Source organism: Marmota flaviventris, chromosome 2 (genome assembly GCF_047511675.1).
Source record: "Marmota flaviventris isolate mMarFla1 chromosome 2, mMarFla1.hap1, whole genome shotgun sequence".
Lineage (NCBI taxonomy): Eukaryota > Metazoa > Chordata > Mammalia > Rodentia > Sciuridae > Marmota > Marmota flaviventris.
Genome location: NC_092499.1, coordinates 127,666,690 through 127,672,689, shown reverse-complemented (window position 1 = coordinate 127,672,689; position 6,000 = coordinate 127,666,690).

Genomic DNA, 6,000 nt, shown 5'->3' with positions numbered 1-6,000 from the left:
ATATTTACTGATATTGTCCCAAATTTGATTATTTGTGTGTGTGTGTGTGTGTGTGTGTGTGTGTGTATATATATATATATACACACACACACACACACACTTAGTGGACACAGTACCTTTATTTTATTTATTTATTTTGTGTGGTACTGAGGATCAAATCCAGTGCCTAACATATACTAGGTGGGTGCTCTATTGCTGAGCCACAAACCCAGCCTCATTTAGTATTCTTATTTTTTATCTAGACCTTAGTCTTTCTTATTAATATTCATTTAAAATTTTCTGTGCACAACAATATAAAGTTTCAGTTTTTTTTTTCTTACCTGCTGATGCAACCTATTTTTCCTTGAATGTCTGGTTCATTATGGGATATGACATGTAGGAATCAAGATATGAGTGCTAAGAATGTTCATTTCTATTTTGTTACTGTTCCGTATAAGCCCTTCTAAGAAATGTTATGGGCAGACATTATCTGTACATATATCTGTACATATATCGTCATTTCCCTCCTCCACAATTTTTATTCTAGTAAACTACTTTGTTATGATAAATAAGCACTACATAGTATTTGCAATATTAACTAATTAACTAATGTTTTTAAATTTTTGATTCTAATTTGTTAAATATGGCAGCAGAATGCATTAGAGTTTGTATTACACATATAGAGCACAATTTTTCATATCTCTAGTTGTATACAAAGTATATTCGCACCATTTGTGTCTTCATTACTTAGGGTAATGATGTCCATCTCATTCCACCATCTTTCCTACCCCCATACCCCCTCCCTTCCCCTGTCATTCCTTTGCCCTATCTAGAGTTCCTTTAATGTTTCCTTGTTCCTCCTCCCAACCCTACTATGAATCAGGCTCCTTATATCAGAGAAAACATTCAATATTGGGTTTTTGGATTTGGCTAACTTCACTTAGCATTATATTCTCCAATGCCATCCATTTACCGGCAGATGCTTTGATTTTATTCTCTTTTATTGCTCTTTTATTCCATTGTGTATATATACCATATTTTCTGTGTCCATTCATCTACTGAAGGGCAACTAGGTTGGTTTCACAGTTTAGCTATTGTGAATTGTGCTGCAGTAAACATTGATGTAGCTGTGTCCCTGTAGTATGCTGTTTTTAGGTCCTTTGGGTATAGAGGGTAGGATAACTGGGTCAAAAGGTGGATCCATTCCCAGTTTTCCAAGGAATCTCCATACGGTTTCCATATTGCTTGTACCAATTGGCAGTCCCACTAGCAATGTATGAGTGTGCCTTTCTCCCCACATCCTCACCAACACTTATTGTTGTTTGTATTTTTTAAAATTTCTTAAATCTTTATTTCTTAGTTGTAGTTGGACACAGTATCTTTATTTAATTAATTAATTTATATGTGGTGCTGAAGATCAAACCCAAGGCCTCACTCATGCTAAGTGAGCGTTCTACCACTGAGCCACATCCCCAGCCCTGTTGTTTGTATTCTTAATAGCTACCATTCTCACTGGAGTGAAATGAAATCTTAGAGTAGTTTTGATTTGCATTTCTCTAATTGCTAGAGATGTTGAACATATTTTCATATATTTATTGATTGATTATATATCCTCTTCTGAGAAGTGTCTGTTCATTTCCTTGGCCATTTATTGATTGGGTTTTTTTTAACTTTTATTTATTTTTTTTTAGTCATACATGACAGTAGAATGCATTTTGACGTATAATACATACATAGAATGTACATACATCAATCAAATTGTCTATTCTATTTTTTTTTGTGTTTAGCCTTTTGAATTCTTTATATACCCTAGAGATTAGTGCTCTATCTGATGTGCATGTGTTAAAAAGTTTCTTCCAAGCTCTAGGTTCTCTATTCACTTCACTGATTGTTTCTTTTGCTGAGAAGAAGCTTTTTAGTTTGAATCCATCCCATTTATTAATTCTTGATTTTACTTCTTGCGTTATAGGAGTCTTATTAAGAAAGTAGGTGCCTAATCCAATATGATGGAGGTTTGGGTCTACTTTTTCTTCTATTAGACGCAGGATCTCTGGTTTAATTCCTAGGTCCTTGCTCCACTTTCAGGTGAGTATTGTACATGGTGAGAGATAAAGGTTTAATTTCATATTGTTGCATATGAATTTCTAGTTTTCCCAGCACCATTTGTTTCTACAATGTATGTTTTTGGCACCTTTGGCTAAAGTAAGATAACTGTAATTATGTGAGTTAGTGTCTTTATCTTGTATTCTGTACCATTAGTTTACAAGTCTATTTTGGTGCCAATACCATGCAGTTTTAAGTTACCATTGCTCTGTAGTATAGTTTTAAGTTCTGGCATAGTGATGCTACCTGCTTCACTTCTCTTGCTAAGGATTACTTTAGCTATTCTGGGTCTCTTATTTTTCCAAATGAATTTCATGACTGCATTTTCCATTTCTCTGAGGAATTTCATTGGGATTTTGATTGGAATTGCATTAAATCTGTGTAATACTTTAGGTAGTATGGTCATTTTGACAATATTAAGTCTGCCTATCCAAGAATAAGGTAGATCTTTCTATCTTCTAGAGTGTTTTAAAATTTATTTCTTTAACGTTCTGTAATTTTTTGTTGTAGAGGTCTTTCACATCTTTAGTTAGGTTGATTCCCAAGTAAGTTTTTTTGAGGCTACTGTAAATGGGGTAGTTTTCTTTGTTTCCCTTTCAGGGGATTTGTCACTGATAACACAGAAATGCCTTTGACTTATGAGTGTTGATTTTGTATCCTGCTACTTTGCTGAACTAACTCATTTACTAGTTCTAGACGCTTTCTGCTGGAAATTTTGGGTCTTTGTATAGAATCATCATTGGCAAATAGTACTAATTTGAGTTTTTATTTTCTTATCTGTATCCCTTTAATTTCTTTCATCTGTCCAATTGCTCTGGCCGTTTTTTTTCAAGAACCATGTTAAATAGAAGTGGTGAAAGAAGGCATCTCTGTCTTGTTCCAGTTTTTAGAGGGACTGCTTTCCATTTTATCTCCATTTAGAATGATGTTGGCCTGGGGCTTAGAGTAGATAGCTTTAAAATGTTGAGATATGTTCCTGCTATCCCTAGTTTTTCTAGTATTTTCAACATGAAGGGGATGCTGTATTTTGTCAAATGCTTTTTCTGCCTCTATTGAGATGATCAAATGGTTCTTATCTTTAAGTCTATTGATGTGATGAAATATGTTTATTGATTTCTGTATGTCGAGCCAACTTTGCATCCCTGTTTGAACACCACTTGATCATTATACACTATCTTTTTGATATCTTTTTGTATTGGATTTTCCAGAATTTTATTCATACAATTGAGCAAGTTATTTGTACTTGGTGTTTTATAACTATCACTACTATTTCCAAAATTTTTTTCTCTCCATTCGGCCAAAATGACTCCTCCCACCACTGTATGATTTTGCTTTTTCTAAAAGTTGCACCGTATGAAACTTTTGTACTTATTTCACTTGATGTTTTCAAAGTTCTTCTGTGTAATAAAAAGAAACATTTGAACTTCTTTTTATGCTTGAACAATATTCCATTGTACGAGTATAACAGGTTGTGTTTATCTATTCATTTTTTGAAAGACACTTGTTTATTTTCAACTCTTCACTGTTGTTGATATTATTTTGAGGAGTATAGCAAATAAATGGTGTTTTCATTATTTTGACATGTACATATAGGAGTGCAGTTACTGGGTCATATGGTAGGTAATTCCAAGTTTCATTATTTGATGAACTGTTAATTATTCCATAAACACTGACAATGAGAATGGATAAATGATTTTTTCTATATCTAGTAACCAGAACCTAATAATTATTAATATTATGTGTGTATGTTCAAAATTACAGATAATGTATTTCAATTTTGATTAGAAGAAAGTCCTCATTAAAATATCTCAGTTGGGGGCTATGGCTCAGTGGTACACCACTTGCCTAGCATGTATGAGGCCCTGGGTTCAATCCTCAGCACCACATATGAATAAACAAATAAGGTGAAAAATCCATTGGTAACTAAAAATATTTTTTAAAAAAAAATCTCAGTTTTTGCACATTTAGATGCAATCTAGTACCTTTATGTATTTTTTTTTATTTTTCTCTTTTTTTCTTATTGTTGGGAATAGAAACCAGTCTCATGAATGCTAAGCAGATATTTTTGCTAATGAGCTTCATAATTTATTCTCAGTCTTTAATCTATTATATACTCATTTTAGATAGGATATACACACACACACACACACACACACACATATATATATATATATATATATATATATATATATATATATATATATACATACACATATATATATATATATTTTGAGGGGGTGAGGTGGGGATCTGAGATCCAAATTTATGGTGCTAAGAATGCTAGACAAGTATTCTGCTTCTGATTTGTACTTCTAGCCCCTAAGTGTAATATTTTTTAAAGTTTCATATCAATAAGGAGGAACTGCTTAATTTCTATATTTGCCATTTTGTTGATATATTTTTTTGGTACTGGGTATTGAACTCAGGGGCACTTGGCCACTGAGCCACATCCCCACCCCTATTTTTGTATTTTATTTAGAGACAGTGTCTCACTGAGCTGATAACCAACTCACTGTTGCTGAGGTTGGCTTTGAACTCGTGATTTCTCCTGTCTCAGCCTCCATAGTCACTGGGATTACAGTGTGCACCATTATGCCTGGACTATTTTTAATTTTAGCATATTAAATGGATTTTGGTGAGCTAAAGCCTTATCATTTTAACCTCAAAGATTTGTATATATGTTTCTGTTGAATATGTAATAAAATATATGTAATTGATATGTAAGTACATATCAATACACTATACAGAGTATAACAAAGTATAATCTTGTAAATATATTTGTTTGGAAAAGCTTCTAGTCTTAAGTAGGTAGAGAGCTCTTTAAGTAAGTGTTACCAAAGTATATTATCAACTTGGTACAGATTTCTTTTTTTTTTTTTTACCATTATTACAGATACTTTCCCTTGATTTCTTTTGGCTTTATTGTACAGTATAATATCTTATGCTATTTTTGGTTTTCCATATGTTGGTGGGATTTCTTAAAAGTGGTCCATTAGAGTCTGATAATGATCTTGATTTTTCCCATATATTGATGAATTGCCAGCTAACTTCTGGTGTTATTTTGTAACTTTTTCTGAATTTCATATCCCAAGTTTTGGACAGAGTTCTCTTATTTACACATGATCATCATATTATTTGCTGAGTGTCACTAAGTTAACAATTTTGAGGGGAGCATTATTAGGGATTGAACTCAGGGGTGTTTCTCAGCCTCATGTCCAGCCCTTTTTTAATATTTTTATTTAGTGATGGTCTTGCTGACTTGCTTAGGGCCTTGCTAAGTTGTTGTGGCTGGCTTTGAGCTTGTGATCCTTCTGCTTCAGCCTTCTGTTCCATTGGGATTACAAGGTGTGCACTACTGTGTCTGGCTAAATCAGCAAGGAATTTTAAAAATAGTTTTGATGTTAAAATTGGCACCTCAGAAATATATTGTGTTTCATGTGTTTGGTTAATGTGTCTCTTTGAATTTGTAACAACCCTTTTGTTGTTGTTTTGCTGGGGAACAAACTATGGTCCTCAGGCATGCCAGACAAATCACTTGAGTTATACCCCCAGGTCCATCTTTTGGTTTCTGATATTTTCTAATGGCGGTTTGCTTTTAGAGGAAATCAGGTCATTTTCCCTGTGAAAGATTTATATTTGTACATTTTAGGTTTCATAGTTTTCACCCCTGTGGAAGTGTTCATTAATTAATTTCTTTAATACTTACAAACAATTGGTGTGTGTGACTGGGTTTATCAAACCTAAATTATTTATCATTTATTGTATAAGCGGTTGTGTCACAATGTATGTATTTATTATATGAATACCATTTTACATAACTTTTGTTTACCATTCTATGATGTTGAGACCCATGAAGTATATAATTTTTTATATTTAGTAATGGAGGTTGAACCCAGGGGTGCTTTACCACTGAACTAT